Here is a 22,984-nt window from a genome sequence, read left to right on the forward strand (position 1 = left end):
CCATGTTTCTCAAATTGTGATCTTCACAGAGCAAGCTAGGCACATAGTGCTGGTGGTTCTATATGTATATTTATTAAATCTGCTGAACTGCACTAAAAGACAACTTAACTGCATTATTTTCCTAATGTTACCCTTCCATGTAAGCAATTACTGCAGTTGCCAACCATATTATTATGTAGAAATGTAGGACTGGAAGAGATCTTAAGAAGTCATCAAATCCAGCCCCCTATGCTGAGGCTCAACAAAATCTACCTAGACTATCCCTGACTGATGTTTGTCTAACCTGTTCTTAAAAACCTTCAGTGATAAATCTCCCTTGGAAGCCTAGTCCAGAGTTGAAGTACCCTTATAGTTAGAAGGTTTTCCTAATAGCTAACCAAATATCCTAAACGATTGTTCTCCATCTTCTTTATAAGTGATAGGGATGGGTGGAAAAGTGATCTTTGTGATGGCAGATGAAGGGAGGTGGGTCTGTGAGAGTGTGGGAGGGGAAGTGTCCATGAGACAATGTCTCTACTAAGGTGTGTTCTGTGTTATGAAAAAGTTTGAGTCTCTCTATACTGGGCCACAATGCCTCCTACTTTTATAAGAGGAACAATTCAGATGTCTTAGCCCAATTCCCACAGGGACAACCTTATTCTACCTACCTACAATTTCCTCTATAGTTTCAATTGGGGAAGCTTTTTTCCCCTCATCCATGCAACTCTAGAAACCTGTAGGATTTCATAGAGAATAGGATTCTTCCTATAAGTGATTTCAGCCTGGTACAGCAAAGTAGGAAACGTGTCCAACTTTTTTCTAAGAAAGAAGGAAAATTGTAGGCGAAAGAAGCAGTTATTGTATAATGTGCAATTCCTTTTTTGTTACCACTTGACTGTGCTAAAATGGCACCTATTGACACTTTTATTCTGGGTAAAAGGCCATGAAAATATTAAAGCAGGAACAAGTCATCAGGTCAATTTATTAATCAATATACAGACTTTCTCCATGGCCATAACTGATTTCCATAACCAGAGTGTGGTGAAAACCTGTCTCAATGCCAAATCAATTTTTCTCACTTATGAACATCACAGTGATTTGAGAGAGAATCTGTGCCAAAAATCTCACTCTCATCTAACTATTTCTATGAATCTCTGCTTCCAAGGTACAATGACTGCTGTGTAAATACATAGAACATTTATTAGAAATGGGTACATCTCCCAAAAGTTCTGATTGTGGGTGCAGCCTCTAAACCACTGGGGACTCATCTCTCCAAAGTGAGCAACCATCGCTCATCCCAAACGACATCCCTCCTTTCCCAGAAGATCCTCTTCCTCTAAAACATGCCAACTCTCCAAATACTTTGTTGTCTTTGGGGTTGGGGTGGGGAGAAGGGTATGGAAACTGCAAGTCCCCAATTTGGCATCTTCAAGAGATGATCTTCCACTCATTTTTTCCTGGCTCTTGGTGAACCAGCTAATAGGCAGGCTCCACCCACTTCCAGTTTCCAGGGAGGTATTTTTGTGGAAGTAAAAGGCCTGCCCACTCTCCTTCTCTATAGTAATAACTTAAATGGTACCCTGAGTCCTGCTGTTGACTCTTCATTGGCATTTTAACATGCTGGGGCTGTATCTAGAATTTGAGAACATGGATTTTCAGCTCTAATCCAGTGCGGCCTGGACTTGTATCTTGGCCCCAGACTATCCAAGGATCAAAGGGAAAAAAGCCATCCACCTTACTAGAAGATGCCTCCTTAGAGACTGGAGGTAGTGGGAGGGAATGCCACCAACAAGTTCCTCCCATGAAAGTGGGCACTCAGCCTACCTTGGAAAATTCTGGAAGGTGAGGAGGAAAAGTTGAAGGCCGCTTTTCCCAACCTGACAGTACAAAGTGAGTGGATAGTGGGGTACCCTGCCTACTAGAGAAGCCGGGATTCCTGTGGGGGCAGGGTGATGGTCATAGGAGAATGATGAATCTTCTTTATCACTCAGGGAGGATTGGGGTGGAGGGAGTGCTAATTTTTCTGGTGGCATTTTGGCACTTTCTGACCAGGTGAAAATCAGAAATGAAAACCTCATATCTAAATATTAGCGGTTTAAATAAATGTTTGGGGTGTACAGGAGCAAGGGGATCTTTTATATGAACTAGTTTTCTACCACTAACAATTGTACCTTGGCCAATTAATTGCTTAATTTTCCCTATCTGTGATATTGGCTTTTACAAAAACAAAAAACTTTGCTTTCAAAAGGAGACTATTTCCATCATTTCAAAAACAAAATAAACGATTGCAGCCAAGAGAAAAAATATTATATTTTGAAAAGATGTATTGTTTTGTTGAACACATTTTTGACAGCTGTAATCCCTGCTGCCCAGAAGACAAGCTGCTATTTTGGCTCACTTCCTCAAATTTTATGTTTCTAAAGGAAGGAATTTTCATCATTTCAAACATAAATAATAACTAGAAAAGGAAAGCCCTATTCAAATGTCCCCAGATTACCATGTACAAAAATAAATAGGCAAACTAAATATGTATTATGTACAATTCTGAACTACCAGTACCTCCAGGGGAAAAATGCTCCATTTAATAATAATACCTTGCTCTTATACAAGGCATTTCATCAGTAGATCTTAAATGATATTGTTCCCATTTTGTACAAGGGGAGATTAGGTACAGAGGGGCAAAGTGACTTGCATATGGTCATCCAGCAGGCCAGTGGCAGACCTGGGAACAGAACCCAGGAACACTAGTATAGTGCCTCATCCCCTAAGCCAGACTACCTCTCTAATTATTCAGTAGTGATTCTTATTTTACTATCATTAATGAAATAACTGCAGATGGTGCTTATGGCTCAGGATCCATAATGAACTCGGAGATACTGAAACTCCAGCAGTGGAGTGACAGTCCCATTGCTTCAACACCCTTCAACAAACTCACTGAATTTGCAGTGAAGCTTTACTCCACTTATGGCAATGTTTCTTTGGACTTCAAATGTATCCCACTGGGCTGTTTCCCTTGGAATGCAGCAGTTACCACTTGACCGCCAGGTGTTAAATGCCGACTCTAAAGGAATTATCACTTTCTTTTTATCCCCTGCTCCAATAGCAGAGAAGGAGTAGGAAATACCCCATGGGCCCAACTAAAAGGAGATATGCCAACCCTTGCTGCAGTTGCTTCCAATGGGCAGTGAAGAGGAGGCAGGTTAATCATGCTCTCTGGAGGGAATGAGGTTGAGGCATTTCTAGCGGTTACTCCAAAAGTGGCAGTATCCTCTGCAAGTGCATGGAGTCAAAAGGCCCTTCTAGGGAGAAAAGGAGGAGCACCTCTCTGCTATTATAACTCCTGATTCAGCTCCCCTTGATTTCAATGAGAGTTGCATCAGGGCCACACTTCACTATATGAAGACTGATCTAAAAGAGACTCCTCGCCCCCCCCCCTTCTATCTGATACACTGCGTATGATCCCAAACCATGCTGAAGCATGTTAACTTATGTGGCATGTTACAATTCAATGTAGTAATATATAATCCAATGCAACAGAAGTTTTTTAAAAGGTCTGACTGTTTCCATTAGGTAGGTAGTACAACTGCTATTACAAAATAGAGATCACCCAAACAACTTTATAGTAATGGGCAAATATGAATGAAATAACCAAACAGGAATGATAGATGCAAACCAGATGACAAATGCATAAGCTACCTAAAATGCAGTAGAGTCTATGTCTGGTAATTAGAAAAGTATGTGATTTTTTTTTCTGTTAATTCTACCTTGATTTAATATTAAGTATTTTTCAGTGATTTAGATCTAGCACAGAATAATATTAAACCCCATGTTTCATGTGTGTATGTAATTATATAAAAATGGCTTCAGATTTGTAAGAGACACTTGAAAAAAAACATTGTCGCAGAACATATTGTCCCCTCCTGCTTCTGGCTTATATCAAGAGGCCATAATCCACTGTGACATCATAAATCATAATGCCTCACCAGCAGCAGAGTCAGATACCAGAAGAAAGAATCCTCAAGATTGCTAACCAAACAAGCAAAAGGAGTAGGAGAGTTAGTTATTAAAGAGAGCTTACATATGTTTATCTTCAGAGAGCCTTTCTCTCAAGTGCACAGACGCCCATTATGCACTCTTCCATTATTACACAGTGGGTAGGATACTGTTGACTCATAAGTTTCTTATGAACTGTTTTCTTCAAATTTCCATTCAGAAGAAGAAATATAATTGATCACCCCATTAACGTAATTAAATGTGTCAAGGGAGCTGGGTGGAGACTTCATCATGGGAGCCACATCGCTTTGAGGAAAGAAAAAATAACTACAATAGCAGAAGTACATAAATGGATGTTTCTATAACAACGAAGATAACTGTTATTTATTTCTCTTACAGGCTTCAATTTCTATCCACAGGCTCCAGTTGGAGACTGGGGCCTCACTGTGCTAGGACTATATAAACAAGCTCTTCATTTGTCAACAACACTGGATTTGCTAGTTGGGGAAATTTGATAACTACTAGAAAATAGAATAAGTGAGTCATTATATTCTTTAACTGGAAAGAGTTAATTCCATACAGTCTAGTCCAATGCTGGCTTTCATTGAACCCACAACTCAAATGGGGCCAACTGGTGCCCAGTCTTGCTGCTTTCAATGGGGAATGAAGAGGAGGCTAAAGACCTAAGCCTTGTGCTTTAGTATCTGGAGAAAAAGTGGGCGGGGGAGGTTCTGGGTTCAGGCATAAAACCAAGACTGTGTGTGACTCTGGTAGGATGTTTGGCTTCCTTGAGCCTCAGCTGACTCTGCTAAAGAAATGGGTATAAAAATCATATGGCATTAAGAGTTGCTTTTTTTTTAGTTGTATTTTGCTTGGCAGAACTTCAAAATATCCTTCTGACTCTTTCTTTCATGTATATTTTTGTATCTATTTATCACCACTGCTAGCATTTTGTTTAGTCTTGAAGGAAAGATTGTCTTTCCTAAGTTGAACACTTTTTTGCATCTACATCCATCAATGCCTGAGATATCCCTGACCTTAGTTAAACCTTAAGTTTTCTAAATTGTACTCTTATGTTCAGCAAACCCTTAGGCGCTACGTTGTTAAAAGTTTACATTGAAAAATCATTTATAATTGGTTTGTTTGAATTATGCCTTCTACAAAGCACCAGGAAGGGCAGTATTAATTAGCAATGGCTTACATAAAGTCTAGACAATAAAAAAGTAAATCTTTTTAGCTTTTTAAAAAGCTTTTAGTATTTTATCAGTTATAACAAACGATACCGATATAAATTACATCTAAGAAAAAATGCCCAGCATAATCGACAACAAAGCTGTCCATTTGAATAATTTATTTTTCCTTGAAATATTTTCCTGGTACACACATCTTGCTCAAATAAAAATATGTTTATTATGAAACTGAGAGAGCCAACAAAAATTTTAATTCCTTTTGCTGTAGCCACTTTGTGGGATGATTAAATAATAAATGATAGTTAATGCATAATACCCTAAGTTGCATTCTAAAATAGCTGTTTTAATATAAGATATGTAATGATGACAATTACAACGCATATTTTAATATACTGGATGGCAGAGAATGTGAGAAATGTTTTCAGAGTTGTATACACAATGTCTGGGCTATATCCTCCAAACCTTTAACCAAGTGGATAGTTCCACTGAAGTCAGTGGGGCTACTCTTATGAGTAAGGCTCTGAAGGATCAAGCCCTGTCTCCTAACTTCTTATGTAAGTGGTTAACAGTAGCTTTGCAAAGTAGTTCAAAGTACAGGTATACTAATGAATCATTTTATTTATATAATATATAAATAATGCCACTGTGAATAAGCTGAGGTTTAAGAAGAGGTTTTGGCTTGTGACACTCTGCACCAGCTGATTATGTTTAAGTTCATTAATTGGCAGTGACACAGCCACAAAACAGTAACAGTGTCTGGTTAATGCCAGGCAAAATATAATGGCAGTGAAAAAATAAAGTATTTATACTATAGCTACCTTAATTTAGAAACAGATTGCCCTGTGAACTTGGAGGAGATTGTCAATAGATCATGATGCTTATATCAGTCTAGATCAGGACTTTCTCTCTCGCTGGGATGATGGAAGTGTATGTGCTGCAGTTTACTATCCTGTCATCTGATGCTGGCAAGGTCAACTTCCTGGGTAGAAATGTGCGCAGTGTAAAAATGATTGCAAGCAAAATAAATTTTCGGGGCTGATTCTGATCTTGCTTACCCCATTGCAAATCAGGAGCAACCAAAGGTCAGCATGTTTTTGAATATATAAGGTTACTTTTAAATAAATGTACAGTAGCAAAAATTCCAGAAAACCCTAAGGCAAGCTGGAAAAAAAACTGGTCCGTTTCCTCAAAGTGCTGACATTTTTCACAGCGGGGAGAAAGAACTAGCATACATAAAGGCTTTTCCTACATCAAGAATTGCTCAAATTGGGGAGAAAGGACAAGCAGGCACCTACCCTATCCCAGGCTGTCAGCCTGAAGACAACTACCAACCTTATGTAAAGTGAAATTGCTTATTTTCATCTCCCCTCTTTCTGACAGGGGAATGGAACAAAGTAGAGGAAAATGGGAGTAAAGATAACCTTTCTTGATCCCTTTCTCTTGGTCTCTTCTTCCATCTTTTACGCTCACTTCCAAAGCTTCTTCTACATATATTTCTTTAGAGAAAACCGATCTACATGTGTGAACACTTCCATTTCCTTTCGCAAAACAAAGCACTCTGCAGCCAAACAGGTATATGCTTGTGCAGACCCAGACTCGTGAATGCAAACCAGGAAACTGCCAAAGTTAGCACCCATTTGTACTCTTTATACAAGTATGTGCACTCGTAAGTTTTCATGGTACGCTTTCTGGAGCCTATTTTAAAATATGGCCCTGATGGTCAGAGAAGTTCTAGCATATCACACACTACAAAGTTATCTTATATCTTTTTGCATATGGTTCTTTGGTACCCTGTATTTATTGTTACCTCCATAGCATCTATGTAACACAAAGAAAATGTCTCAAAGCTCCGTCTAACAATGTTACCTTCATACAATATCTCATTCAAGATAGAGGTTTTTTTTCTTAAGGAACTCTATGAAAGGAGAGAGATTTAAAAAAATTTGGGTGGGTGGGGGTGAGTGTGTGTGTACATGTACAGTTAAACTCAAGCTTACAGGCATTGGCTAGAGTTCAGTATACAGTACTTACCTTTATCATGTGGAAAAACTAAAGTTTAATTAAACAATAGCTATCATGGCACATGGCATTTTGTGGAGTTTAATGATCATGCAGGAGGAGTCGATGGACTTAAACTGAGTTTTGTACCATTACCTCCAGCCAGTCATTTATTTTCAGGAAATGGTCCAACCAAGTTGCTGAATTTTGTAGGATGATGATTTTTTTTAAATACACGTTTAAAAGGAGCCCTTTCCCTGATTTTTAGCAGGTAGTATGTAGTATAATGCCAAGTTGAATAGAACAAAGTATGTGCAACAGCACATTCATGAAATGGGAGGAGATTTGAGCAATTATTCCATTCATCTTATTATTTCCCTTTGCATCCACCACGTCAACACTGTCAAAATGCACTGTCAACCAGTGCTATTGGGCAATTGCCAATGGGATATGATTTTTTTGGTTTGGATGCATCTACAGGGTCTACTACTAGGAGCTCTTTAAACAAAATTAATATACTTAGTAGCAAGTGTGTTTAAAAAGAATAACCAAGCAAGAAGCAGAAGTGTAAAAGACTGAGGCAGAGAAGAGAAAAAAGTTAAAAACACTGATTGATAAACATGCACACTTGCCTCCTCCAATCCATGTACTGCTAAATGCACAAACACACCAAATGGGGTCACATTTCTCATGGTCACCTCAGAGAGGCACAAGAATACCTTTGGGTAAATATAGAACCAGATGCTGTATTGCCAACCCCACATGTTCAACAATCATGAGTCAGGCCCCAGAAAACCATGACACACTAAAATATAACAAATTGCATATTTTTATTTGCCTGAGGGAGAAGGAGGGGGGTTATTGAAGGCTCATGTTTTTAAGCTTTTATTTGTAACCTGAAGGCTACAAACTCACTTACTTTTTAAATATGGTAGCTGAGTTTGTCACGTAATCACATGACTCCAGGAGTCCAAACATTATGAGATTTGCCATTAAAATCACAAAACTTGACAACAGTGTGAGAGGAGACTAAATGTGATTATGAAGGCTGTAATGACAATGCTGGAAATGCACATTGGAAATCTACAGAGAGACTCCTTTTGACTTTAGTGGGCTTTGGATCTTGCCAGGGGTTGGGATATGTAATATAAGAGGACTACTTTCATGTTTGGATATATTCCTTGAGTGCCTGCTCTTCTAAAGCCTGATTGCTGTGTGGCTTTTCTGTGTGCCCTTCCCCTAGCTCTGAAAGTATAGATTGTTCCTTCTGGGCAGCTATCAGCTAGGCAAGAGGTCACCTTCTCTCTGAAGTTTGTTTTCACTGCAGAGTTAGCCCAGGCTGTTAGTTGGGTGTTACCCTAACCCTCCTCCCCTCTGCAAACACAACCCTCTCACCTGAGCTTGGGGGTGTTGGTTAGAGCCCAGTGTGTGCTTTCACTAAGGCTGGTAAAACACCCACTCTGAAATGAGAACTCAGGCTAAATCACTCAAATGCTCATTGATAGTCCTCTAATGCCTTCTTGCAACTTGTGCCCAGAAAGACATAACATGTCTGACATTGTCATGAATATAAAGGGAAGAGTGTATACAGTGCTATAAAATCCCTCCTGGCCAGAGGCAAAACCCTTTCACCTGTAAAGGGTTAAAAAGCTAAGGTAACCTCGCTGGCACCTGACCCAAAATGACCAATGGGGGGACAAGATACTTTCAAATCTGGAGGGGGTGGGGGGGATCAAAGGGTTTGGGCTGTCTGTGTGATGCTTTTGCCAGGAACAGATCAGAAATGCAAGCCTTACAACTCCTGTAAAGTTAGTAAGTAATCCTAGCTAGAAAATGCGTTAGATTTTCTTTTGTTTAATGGCTTGTAAAATAAGCTGTGCTGAAGGGAATGTATATTCCTGTTTTTGTGTCTTTTTGTAACTTCAGGTTTTGCCTAGAGGGATTCTCTATGTTTTGAATCTGATTACCCTGTAAGGTATTTACGATCCTGATTTTACAGAGGTGATTCTTTTACCTTTTCTTTAATTAAAATTCTTCTTTTAAGAACATGATTGATTTTTCATTGTTCTTAAGATCCAAAGGGTTCGGTCTGTGTTCACCTGTACCAATTGGTAGCATTATTATCATGCCTTCCCCAGGAAAGGGGATGTAAGGCGGGGGGGGGATATTTTGGGGGAAGACGTCTCCAAGTGATCTTTTTCCCTGTTCTTTGTTTAAAATGCTTGGTGGTGGACAAGGACAAGGCAAAGTTTGTACCTTGGGAAAGTTTTTAACCTAAGCTGGTAAGAATAAGCTTAGGGGGTCTTTCATGCAGGTCCCAACATCTGTACCCTAGAGTTCAGAGTGGGGAAGGAACCTTGACACAAGTTCTCCCACAATTCAATGGGAAAGAACCCTAGAGCAGCACAGCTTACTGTGGCACAAAGAACTATGGGACAGATCCCAGAAGTCCTAGCACCATACACAGGAGAGTGCAGCACCAGTGATTTCAGAACACCTTAGGTCTGGCTTTGCAGCATGTCTGCTCAGACCTGGACTATGCTAAGCTGAGTACTGAGACCGGGGGTGCCAATCTCAGCAGTAAAGTGGTTTCTAAATAAACATGCTCCTGTTGTTACCTAACCTGTGGTCTGCTCTGTGTCTGTTTCCCTGCTGACACAACAAGCATCGCCAAAAGAAATGAAATATGCCTTTTAACTAGTGCTTTGGTGATAAAATCTGCAGAGTAGACAGGTCCTTAAGAACACTGGTCCTTCGCTGTCTTTTTGCCTTCCATTTATAATCCTAAATGCTATGTTCTTTTATGTACATCAATCTATATTATTTTACAGAAACCTTAGGGCTCTGTGCATATTATTACATTTCCTTTCTTCATTTCCACAGGCATAGAAAGATATAGCAAGACTCCTCCATTTCAGCCATCAGGCTTTACAAAGAGATGAGTAAGATACCTTAAAATAGAGACAGACAAATTCTAGTCTCTTACACTGGTGCAACTCTGTTAATTTCACGGGAGTCACAGTGTAATTGAGAGGAGTATTTCACTCTGGAAACAAAACACAGCGGCCATTATTGGCCCAACAGTGGCTTTTTCAAAGCTTTTAAAACATCAGAATCCATTTTTATTGAGGGAGAACGTTGGCTAGGACATGAGTGTTGTTCCCTTTTCTTTTTCCTTTCACTTCCTTTTTTTTTCCTTTCACTTCCTTTTTTTTTTTAAAGTGTCCTGGAATTTTTAAATTCAGCCAGCCTAACACATATGTAAAAGTGAGCAGAAAGGAGCATACCCCTTTGCAACAGAACCCAGGAGACAGAGGTGGGAAAAGGATGTTAACTAGGTCTGTGCAGATGCTGGTTTGAAAACTTGCCCAGCAATGTCTGTGTACTTTACCTATGCTGGCTCTTTATTCTGATAGTTGTGTATAGTTGTTAATACTCATTCAGAAAGAAGAGAAATAAAAAGGATACACTTTTCATATGCATCACTATCTTAATATAACTATTTATGTAATAGAGTTAAAGGCTAGAAGAGACCACCCAATTATCAATTCTGACCTCCTGTGTATCACAGGTCACCAGTGGCCCACACACACACACACAACCTAGCAACCAAAATGAGACCACAGAATTACATTCCCCAGGAGAAAGGACAGTTATGTGCCCCAGGCAGAGCAGAGAATAGGAGGGACCAAGGTGCACCAGGACTCTGGCCCCTGTGATGGCAGGGAAATGATTACATGAAATATTCCCAGATAATCCTGGCAAGTGATCACACTGACATGCTGCAGAAGAAGGTGAAAACTCCTTAAGGTCACTGCCTGGGGGAGAATATCTTCCTAGCCCCACCTATGGCAGTCAGTTAGATCCTGAGCATGTGAGCAAGAACCAGTCAGAAGCACTTGATAGACAGAGAATGCTGGATGCTTCCTCGGGGCTCTGGCACACCCTGTCCATGGGCCCATTTGCAGCTATGGCCATCTCTGATGTTTCAGATGAAGGAGATGTTTTTAAAAACAAAAAAAAACCCAACCTCCCAAAATATATGGGGCAGTAACCCCTTCCTGGCCTCTTCCATGGCTGTCTGAAACCCTGATGCATGAGCTTTAGTAACATAAGGTATAAACCGGAAGTGAGCCCATGCCTGTTACATTGAAGTGGCACCTGAAAGTAAGGACCTCGCTGTGATGGGTTTGATCACAGAGATCCCCCGGGACTGTCACCTAATGTGTTGAAATTACCTCTGAGCTCATTTTCCCTGACAGCTTGGGACTCCAGAACCCTGCCTTGCTGAGCCACACAATGCTAGCCTGCTGCAACACAGACCCAGAGTCTGGGCCAAGCTCCCAAAACTGAAAACAGCTCAGCAGGTTACTTGCCTCCAGCACCCAGACACCCAGCTCCCAATGGGATCCAAATCCCAAATAAATTATTTTTGTTCTGTATAAACCTTATACAGGCTAAATTCATAAATTGTCCACCTTCTATAACACTGATAAAAAGAGAGGCACAGCTGTTTGCTCCCCCAGGTATTAATCACTTACTCTGGGTTTACTAATAAACAAAATTGATTTTATTAAGTATAAAAAGTAGGATTTAAGTGGTTCCAAGTAATAACAGACAGAACAAAGTAAAGTCACCAAGCAAAATAAAGCAAAAACTCGCAAGTCTAAGCCTAATACATTAAGAAACTGATTACAGGTAATATCTCACTCTCAGAGATGCTTCAATAAGCTTCTTTCACAGACTAGACTCCTTCCTAGTCTGGGCCCAACCCTTTCCCCGGTACAGTCTTTGTTAGCGCCAGCAAACATCTCAGGTGGTAAACCAGGGTTTTCTCATGATTGTCAGCCTCTTTTGTCCTGTTCCACCCCCTTCTATAGCTTTGGCACAAAGCGGGAATCTTTTGTCTCTCTGGGTCCCCACCTCTCCTTCTAAATGGAAAAGTACCAGATTTAAAATGGATTTCATTACCAGGTGACATGGTCACATGTCACTGTAAGACCCCTAGTCTCCAGTCCCCATGGGCTGGCCCACACATACACAGGAAGGCTTTCAAGTAATTAAGGCCATTTACAACTGATTGTTTCTGAAGCACCTCCACTGAATTTGTTTAAATCGGTGATACAAGTTCATATCTTGCTCTCCTAACTCCACATATAGAAATAATACCTGCAAACAAATAGGATGAACACACTTAGTAGATTACAGGCTTTCTAATGACATCATACAAGGGGTGTTTAGCGTAAAGCATATTCCAGTTATGTCATATTCAAAAGGATATTTCCATAAAGCATATGGAGTGCAACATCACACTTGCTGTGCAAGGCACTGTACAAACATATAAGAAAAACATGGTCCCTTCCCTCAGAAAAGTAAAATCTGAGAAAAAGACAAGGAATAACATGTGGATATGATGAAACAACAGGGGGAAGCACAAGGTAGGTGGCAATGTGGCTTAGTGGATAAAATACTGGTCTGGGATTCAGGAGAGCTGTGTCTTATTCCCACTCTGCCACTGGCTTGCTCACCTTGGGCAAGTCTCGCCTCTCTTCCTCAGTTTTCACACCTGTAAAATGGGGATAACATTAGTGTAAAGTTCTGAGATCACTGATGAAAAACGGTGTAAGAGTGCTAGATGATATTGCTACGTTGCAAATTATTACTTGTATATAACTGTAAAATTATCTAAGGCCTAATCATAAAATATATACAAAAAGGCATAAACCCAAAATCAAACCATAAGTAAAAATACAAGACCTAAATTCATGGCTCACTTTGTAAAACACCTTTGCTGTGCAAACCACATCTTCTTAGACTTGGCACTAAGCTGTCTTGATGCCTTAGTGAATGATTATTTGTCTTCCTTCTTCCCTCAAAATTATCGGTCTTATCCTGAAGCTTGTGTGACAGTTCTCATAAGCTGCTGAGTTTCACATGATTTCAGTGCTCTGACTCCAGTTGTGCATCTTTTCAAGCCCGTGTGCTATAGAGTCTTAGGATGCAATCGTGACTCTGTTGAAGTCAATGGCAAAAATCCCACTGACTTCAATAAAGCCAGCATTTCACCCATAGTGCAAATAAGAGTTGGCCTTGTTTAAGCCTTGGATGAATTTGGTCCAAGGTCTTAAGTCTTTAGTCTTAAGGCAGAACCTTTATCATTAAGACTCCTTGGTGAGATAATGCCCTAAATTCAAAGCCTTCACCACAGGCAATGTACATAAGATAGTGTTTCTCATGTTACAGTGTCATGTCAGATGGATGGTCTGTGGAATGCATTGATTCATGTCATGCTGAAATTGTTTCACAAAATATTTGCTGGATTTTTTTTCTACTGTATAGTCACTAAGTATGCCTACGACTCCTGGAGATTTTCCCAATACCTACTCTAAATACTCTGTATTCTGCTTTAAGAGCTCACTACAAACGACTATTTGGCTAATACAATTCCCCAGGTGACTAATACACTTTAAGTCTCTAATTAAACAGATGGCATGGCCATCAAGCATGAATGTGTTTTCCTTCTATGTTTTAAATATTTTTAATTTTCAGTTTAAAAATACCACATTTTAAAAATGATTTTTACTATGGGCATTTCTATGGCCCTTCTTCTTTTGGTACAGAGGCCAAGAACTTCAAGTAGAGAGGGTATTTTACCTCTCAGTGGTGAGACCGCTGCTGGAATACTGCGTCCCGTTCTAGTGCCTAAAATTCAAGAAGGATGTTGATAAATTGGAGAGGATTCAGAAAAGAGCCCCGAGAATGATTAAAGGATTGGAACATGCCTTGGAATGATAGACTCAAGGAGCTCAATCTATTTAATTTAACAAAGACAAATTAAGGGGTGAGTTGATTACAGTCTCAAAGTAATTGCATGGGGAACAAATATTTACTAATGGGCTCTTCAGTCTAGTAGAGAAAGATATAACATGATCCAATGGGCCAGAGTTGAAGCTAGACAAATTCAGACTAGAAATAAGGCATACCTTTTTAACAGTTTCAGAGTAGCAGCCGTGTTAGTCTGTATTCGCAAAAAGAAAAGGAGTACTTGTGGCACCTTAGAGACTAACAAATTTATTAGAGCATAAGCTTTCGTGAGCTACAGCTCACTTCATCGGATGCATTTGGTGGAAAAAACAGAGAAGAGATTTATATACACACACACAGAGAACATGAAACAATGGGTTTATCATTGTAAGGAGAGTGATCACTTAAGATAAGCCATCACCAGCAGCGGGGGGGGGAAAGGAGGAAAACCTTTCATGGTGACAAGCAAGGTAGGCTAATTCCAGCAGTTAACAAGAATATCAGAGGAACAGTGGGGGGTGGGGTGGGAGGGAGAAATACCATGGGGAAATAGTTTTACTTTGTGTAATTCCCAGTCCCATCCATTCCCAGTCTCTATTCAAGCCTAAGTTAATTGTATCCTGTTTGCAAATTAATTCCAATTCAGCAGTCTCTCATTGGAGTCTGGTTTTGAAGCTTTTTTGTTGAAGTATAGCCACTCTTAGGTCTGTGATCGAGTGACCAGAGAGATTGAAGTGTTCTCCAACTGGTTTTTGAATGTTATAATTCTTGACGTCTGATTTGTGTCCATTCATTCTTTTACGTAGAGACTGTCCAGTTTGGCCAATGTACATGGCAGAGGGGCATTGCTGGCACATGATGGCATATATCACATTGGTAGATGCGCAGGTGAACGAGCCTCTCATAGTGTGGCTGATGTGATTAGGCCCTATGATGGTATCCCCTGAATAGATATGTGGACAGAGTTGGCAATGGGCTTTGTTGCAAGGATAGGTTCCTGGGTTAGTGGTTCTGGTGTGTGGTGTGTGGTTGCTGGTGAGTATTTGCTTCAGATTGGGGGGCTGTCTGTAAGCAAGGACTGGTCTGTCTCCCAAGATCTGTGAGAGTGATGGGTCGTCCTTCAGGATAGGTTGTAGATCCTTGATGATGCGTTGGAGAGGTTTTAGTTGGGGGCTGAAGGTGATGGCTAGTGGTGTTCTGTTGTTTTCTTTGTTGGGCCTGTCCTGTAGTAGGTGACTTCTGGGTACTCTTCTGGCTCTGTCAATCTGTTTCTTCACTTCAGCAGGTGGGTATTGTAGTTGTAGGAATGCATGATAGAGATCTTGTAGGTGTTTGTCTCTGTCTGAGGGGTTGGAGCAAATGCGGTTATATCGTAGCGCTTGGCTGTAGACAATGGATCGAGTGGTATGATCTGGATGAAAGCTAGAGGCATGTAGGTAGGAATAGCGGTCAGTAGGTTTCCGATACAGGGTGGTGTTTATGTGACCATCGCTTATTAGCACCGTAGTCTCCAGGAAGTGGATGTCTTGTGTGGACTGGTCCAGGCTGAGGTTGATGGTGGGATGGAAATTGTTGAAATCATGGTGGAATTCCTCAAGAGCTTCTTTTCCATGGGTCCAGATGATGAAGATGTCATCAATGTAGCGCAAGTAGAGTAGGGGCATTTGGGGACGAGAGCTGAGGAAGCGTTGTTCTAAGTCAGCCATAAAAATGTTGGCATACTGTGGGGCCATGCGGGTACCCATTGCAGTGCCGCTGATTTGAAGGTATACATTGTCACCAAATGTGAAATAGTTATGGGTCAGGACAAAGTCACAAAGTTCAGCCACCGGGTTAGCCATGACAGTAGCGGGGATACTGTTCCTGACGGCTTGTAGTCCATCTTTGTATGGAATGTTGGTGTAGAGGGCTTCTACATCCATAGTGGCTAGGATGGTGTTTTTAGGAAGATCACCAATGGACTGTAGTTTCCTCAGGAAGTCAATGGTGTCTCGAAGATAGCTGGGAGTGCTGGTAACGAAGGGCCTGAGGAGGGAGTCTACATAGCCAGACAATCCTGCTGTCAGGGTGCCAATGCCTGAGATGATGGGGCGTCCAGGATTTCCAGGTTTATGGATCTTGGGTAGCAGATAGAATACCCCAGGTCGGGGCTCCAGGGGTGTGTCTGTGCGGATTTGTTCTTGTGCTTTTTCAGGGAGTTTCTTGAGCAAATGCTGTAGTTTCTTTTGGTAACTCTCAGTGGGATCAGAGGGTAATGGCTTGTAGAAAGTGGTGTTGAAATCCTGGACGCCCCATCATCTCAGGCATTGGCACCCTGACAGCAGGATTGTCTGGCTATGTAGACTCCCTCCTCAGGCCCTTCGTTACCAGCACTCCCAGCTATCTTCGAGACACCATTGACTTCCTGAGGAAACTACAGTCCATTGGTGATCTTCCTAAAAACACCATCCTAGCCACTATGGATGTAGAAGCCCTCTACACCAACATTCCACACAAAGATGGACTACAAGCCGTCAGGAACAGTATCCCCGCTACTGTCACGGCTAACCTGGTGGCTGAACTTTGTGACTTTGTCCTGACCCATAACTATTTCACATTTGGTGACAATGTATACCTTCAAATCAGCGGCACTGCAATGGGTACCCGCATGGCCCCACAGTATGCCAACATTTTTATGGCTGACTTAGAACAACGCTTCCTCAGCTCTCGTCCCCAAATGCCCCTACTCTACTTGCGCTACATTGATGACATCTTCATCATCTGGACCCATGGAAAAGAAGCTCTTGAGGAATTCCACCATGATTTCAACAATTTCCATCCCACCATCAACCTCAGCCTGGACCAGTCCACACAAGACATCCACTTCCTGGACACTACGGTGCTAATAAGCGATGGTCACATAAACACCACCCTATATCGGAAACCTACTGACCGCTATTCCTACCTACATGCCTCTAGCTTTCATCCAGATCATACCACTCGATCCATTGTCTACAGCCAAGCGCTACGATATAACCGCATTTGCTCCAACCCCTCAGACAGAGACAAACACCTACAAGATCTCTATCATGCATTCCTACAACTACAATACCCACCTGCTGAAGTGAAGAAACAGATTGACAGAGCCAGAAGAGTACCCAGAAGTCACCTACTACAGGACAGGCCCAACAAAGAAAACAACAGAACACCACTAGCCATCACCTTCAGCCCCCAACTAAAACCTCTCCAACGCATCATCAAGGATCTACAACCTATCCTGAAGGACGACCCATCACTCTCACAGATCTTGGGAGACAGACCAGTCCTTGCTTACAGACAGCCCCCCAATCTGAAGCAAATACTCACCAGCAACCACACACCACACACCAGAACCACTAACCCAGGAACCTATCCTTGCAACAAAGCCCGTTGCCAACTCTGTCCACATATCTATTCAGGGGATACCATCATAGGGCCTAATCACATCAGCCACACTATGAGAGGCTCGTTCACCTGCGCATCTACCAATGTGATATATGCCATCATGTGCCAGCAATGCCCCTCTGCCATGTACATTGGCCAAACTGGACAGTCTCTACGTAAAAGAATGAATGGACACAAATCAGACGTCAAGAATTATAACATTCAAAAACCAGTTGGAGAACACTTCAATCTCTCTGGTCACTCGATCACAGACCTAAGAGTGGCTATACTTCAACAAAAAAGCTTCAAAAACAGACTCCAACGAGAGACTGCTGAATTGGAATTAATTTGCAAACTGGATACAATTAACTTAGGCTTGAATAGAGACTGGGAATGGATGAGTCATTACACAAAGTAAAACTATTTCCCCATGGTATTTCTCCCTCCCACCCCACCCCCCACCGTTCCTCTGATATTCTTGTTAACTGCTGGAATTAGCCTACCTTGCTTGTCACCATGAAAGGTTTTCCTCCTTTCCCCCCCCCCTGCTGCTGGTGATGGCTTATCTTAAGTGATCACTCTCCTTACAGTGTGTATGATAAACCCATTGTTTCATGTTCTCTGTGTGTGTGTGTGTATATAAATCTCTCCTCTGTTTTTTCCACCAAATGCATCCGATGAAGTGAGCTGTAGCTCACGAAAGCTTATGCTCTAATAAATTTGTTAGTCTCTAAGGTGCCACAAGTACTCCTTTTCTTTTTAACAGTGAGAGTCATTAACCACAGGAACAATTTACCAAGGGTCATGGCCTTCACTAACAACTTTTAAATCAAGATTGGATGTTTTTCAAAAAGATCTGCTCTAGGAATTATTTGGGGAAGCTCTCTGTCCTGTTTAATACAGGAGGTCAGACTAGATGACCACAATGGACCCTTCTGGCCTTGGAATCTATTAATTGAACTTTAACTTTAGGTTCCTAAATAAGTGGCCTGATTTTTTTCCAAAATATTGAGCAGCTGGCAGTTCCATTGCTGTCAGTGGGTGTTCACTGCTTATTCAGCAGTTCAGCTATGGACTTCAGGAGCTTAACTTTAGAATCCTGTTTTTGAGAACCTTGTTCAGGTGGGGAATGCTAGGTTTTCTTTAGTTAAATGTGTTGACTTAAAGGCCAGCCCCACTTGCATAAGATGTATATATTCAATTGCTTGAGATGTTTTGTGGCAATATTTGTAAAAGGGAAGCAATTATCAAACATCAGCTATCAGAAAGGAAGTTTGATTTATGGAGTTTTAAAAAATAAATCTGGTTTTCTATTTTCCCCAATAGGAATTCAGAATGTCAACAATATATGGGTACAGATTAGGAGATATTTAAGAACTCTCTGCTTTAAAAGCATCCTTTCCCCAGGCACTAGAGCTGTGTGAAACTCTAATGTTATAGGACATGTCCATTCTATAAAGTAATATAAATTGCACGCTGAATCTACCATTGATGGAATTGGACATGGGTTGAACACCCTACCGTCTGGCTCCTTTGAATTATTTCTGCAGATCAATTTTTGTTCCCTTCAAGCATCAAATGTGGTGCACTGCTGCAATAGTCTTTTGCCAATCACAACATTTAAGAATAATTTTGAAAATCTGTTAATATGGTTTAGTACTCAGCTCTTCGCAGCTTTGTACCTTGACATAAATGGATTATTACAATGGCATTATTTAGCCTTGATTTTTTTTAAGAGGAGTTTTTACAAAATAGTTTCTCTAGAGTACAAGATCAAATGATGCTGCTGAATGCTTAATAATTACAGGGGGCAGGGGTTTGTTTGTTTGTTTTTTGTCAAACTCCCTTCCAATCATTTTTCTCCATGGGATGTGAATGGTTTGGAAGGTGAGACATATACAGATGTGGAACATTCACGAATGTTTTGAGTTTACATATTCTAGTCTTTTGTGTTTGTAAATTGATATTTAGGGTGAATGGTGGAAATTTTAATGAATGGAGAGGTGTATTATGTTTTTGTATATTTCATAATTTATAAAAATATGCTTTTTCTTAACATTGTTTTAAACCTTGTGAAAACTTCTACAAACAAAAGCCTGATTGAATAGCATGGATGGAAATACATATTATGAATGTAGAAATATGGCTACACTTTCAGCAATGCTTATTCCCTCTTCTCCCTTCCACCCCCAGCTCCCCATATATGTACATACACACACGGTCTGAAGGCAATCATGCAAACTGCTGAACGAGCACTTATGAGATGAAACTGCTCAAGTCACCGTTCTATTTCAGTCATCAAGGGTACTTAATCAGAGAGTGGAGGACCACAGGAAGAACATGGCATAATTTCATTAATGAAAACATACCTCCCAGTTTTGCAGTATGATGGGGGAAGAATCCTCCTTGTGCTCTATGCTAATCTTGACTGTGAGCTCTCAGCTTTCTCCCACAAAGCATGAAGCAGTGACTTTCATTAAAAGATTTTATAAAAGTTTAAGGAAGAAGCCTCAGTTTACAGCAATTAATTATTTGAGTAATAATCAGGACAAGGAAAAGCCAGTTTCTACCACTAGAATGACAAGTGACAGAAAAGTTACAACTGCAAAGCTTTCTAATGTGCTAGGAAGTAACCAAGCATTCCAAATATATTGGCTCAAATTTATTTTGTTTTAACTCCATTGGCATTAAGGGTGGGTAAGGTATTAGGGGAAGTGTTTTTTGATGCCGCGGCAGACAGGTTTTTATCTTTACCCTGTCCTGAGAAGGATAGCTTGTAATATGTCATCTTAATGCCTCCATTAGAATTCCAGATTAGGTAAGGAGATGAGATTTTTTTTTCACTCATCCTTTGACTATCACAGCACTGTGTTCTGTACTCCTTTGTCTCTCTTCTCATGGAAAGCTGCTCAGTCGGAGAGGTCTGCCAGTATCAGTGTCTCTGCCTGCTTTTGGATTGGCTGTATATAGGATAGGGGCTATTAGCCACTTCAGCAGCCTACATCCAAAGCCACACTCCCCAGGGCCTGAAAGCACTTCCTGCAACACTGAGGTGAGGGTGCTTCCCACTCCTAAGGAGTGGTCGGCACCTTTTGGATCATGCCATAGGCATCATGCTGTCCCCAGAAGCTTAATCTCCATTATAGTTATATGAACAGATTTGAAACTGCTTTTGTGGTGGTTCGGTGGAGCAGTGTTTGTTACTCTGTTAATGGGGAAACCATTTTAAGGCTTCCTGCCAATCCTTGCTGTCATTTTCCTCTTACTGTTGATTGGGAAGAGAGATGGTTCAGTAGTTAGAGCATCAGCCTGGGACTTAGGAGACCCGGGTTCAATTCTCTACTCCACCACAAGTTTCCTGAATGAGCTTGGGCATGATGCTTTATACCTCAGTTCCCCCTCTGAAATGTGGGTGTTGCCATAGTAACCGCATTAAAGGTTTCGAGGCTCCCATCCCGGAGATCCCTCCTGCACCCCAAATCCCTCATCCCTGGCTCCACACCAGAGGCTGCATCCCCAGCCAGACCCCTCACACCTCCCTGCACCCCAACCTCCTGCCCCAGCCCAGAGCCCCTCCTGTACTCTGAACCCCTCAGCCCCAGCCCAGAGACCCCTCCTGTACCCCAAATCCTTCACTCCTGGCCCCATACCAGAGCGCTCACACATCCCCAAACCTCTGCCATAGCTCAGCAAAAATGAGCAAGTGAATGATGATGGGGCGAGCGAGCGACAGAGCTAGGGGGGATGGAGTGAGTGGGGGCGGGGCCTTGGAGAAGGGGTGGGACTGGGGCAAGGGTGTTCGGTTTTGTGCATGTAGAAAGTTGGCAACCCTAGAAGTAGCCCAGATTCTCTCTCCTAAAACTGCAAAATCGAGGCATGTAAATCAAAGCTACTCCAAAGCAGAGACTAGCACTTATTGAGCAGATCAGCACAGGTCTCAGTGACTGTGGCAGGCTTTCAGGGGTCATATTGTCAAACAGATGAACTGGTGCTGAACTGCTTCTCCATTGCATTACACGCAAACAGGCTCAATTTATGTGTGCTTTCTACCAAGGATGAGCAAACTGGTTCTGACAGATCTCTTCCCAAAATGGAAATCAAACTCAAATCAAACACATTTTGGCTTATAATAAAAAAAAAAATCCTGCACTTTTCTGCCCCCTGCTTCCCAAAGTGCTGGACTATAAGAAAAAACATTATTTATCGGTTTCTAGCTGGTCCAGGAGCAAGGAATACCAACACCTAATAAGAAAACTTATTCTTAGATTCCCCGAGAAATTTTCAGCCCAGTTTCTCACACTCAAGAGGTCCTGATAATTTGTATAACTCAGTAAACTTTCTGGTGCTTATTCAAAGCCCTCTCTATCTCTGGAAACCTCTGTTACTATCCTATTACTGTGTTGATTCTCACAACATCCCTGTGCCATAGGGAAGCATTATCCCCATTTCAGAGAGGGAAGCATTGAGGCACACAAAGTGACGTGTGTCCCTGTTTAGAGGGCCAGAAAAGACCTGTGCATCACTTGAATGGCACATAAGCTCTATTTAGAAGCCTCAAATGCCACATAGGCCTTTTGTTGGCCTCCTGCATGTGTGTGAATTTCACCCTATATAACATGCCCAAGGACACACAGGAGATCTATGTGGCAGAGTCAGGAATCAAATCCAGAGCATCCAAATCCCTTTTCAATACTACAACACCTCCCTTGTGCCTGGGTATTGCTTAAAGTCTTGCATCCATGAGAGAGCTTGGAGCAGGAACCACATATTTTTATTCCCAGGCCTCTACTCTAACCACTGTCCCACATTCCATTTTCATCTGTTCCGCTCATTTCAAATGTGGCAGCATTTTGGGGGAGACTTCTCATTTTGTGGAGATAATGCAGAGGCTTAGAATCTGCTCTGAAGCCAGTGGGGCTACAGGAACAAGGGCAACGTTTGCCTTTGAGCCTGTCATGGGACCATGTTTTGTTTCTGATTTGAGTGCCATGGCTCACGTTAATGACAGATATACAATGTTTTTGTTTCCTCTCTTTTTGGAATGGAAGTGATCCCTCTGTCAAAATCAATCATCATACCAGTTTTAATCAGATAAAGCTTTCAGCTTCTTCCAGCTAAATTGTCCTTCCCATAGTGCATCATGCTGCTTAAGACAAGCATCAGTATTCCAATGCAAAATAAGTGTGGTGATATTTGATAGCTCATTTGTACGGGCTGGTATTTACATCTAAGTTAGTTGGATTTTCATTTAAGACTAGTTATGGGTTCACATTGAAAATAAAAACAATACTTCTCTGTTTCTATTGCCATTCATGTCTACTTTTGTTTCAGCCTAAAATAACACATTGCTAGAGGGTATTTTCCTAATGCTGCCAAGCCTGAATGCAAGCCCTGTGGAAAATGTTTGTGTTGGGCTTGCCATGGTCCAGGCTAATAATGATGTGATGATGTATAGGTGAATTCCTGCTCCTCAAGTCCTCTGTGACATAGGGATTAGGCCTGCCCTTATCTTCTAAGACATCTGGATGAGTGTCTGGGTTTTAATTTCACAATGAAATCACTGGGGACTAGAGTTATGTTATGTGCTTATGAACAAAGTGGAATATCCCTGGTAAGGG

The 22,984-nt window shown here is 41.4% G+C and overlaps 1 long non-coding RNA gene across 2 annotated transcripts in view; it reads left to right on the top strand.

Moving 5' to 3' along the window:
- The window catches only part of LOC122456321, a 62,771-nt gene that overhangs the window by 3,464 nt on the left and 36,323 nt on the right, over positions 1-22,984 (top strand). The gene's annotated exons all lie outside the window — the stretch shown is intronic.

The sequence above is a fragment of the Dermochelys coriacea genome, chromosome 12 (assembly GCF_009764565.3).
Source record: "Dermochelys coriacea isolate rDerCor1 chromosome 12, rDerCor1.pri.v4, whole genome shotgun sequence".
NCBI classification, from domain to species: Eukaryota; Metazoa; Chordata; order Testudines; family Dermochelyidae; genus Dermochelys; species Dermochelys coriacea.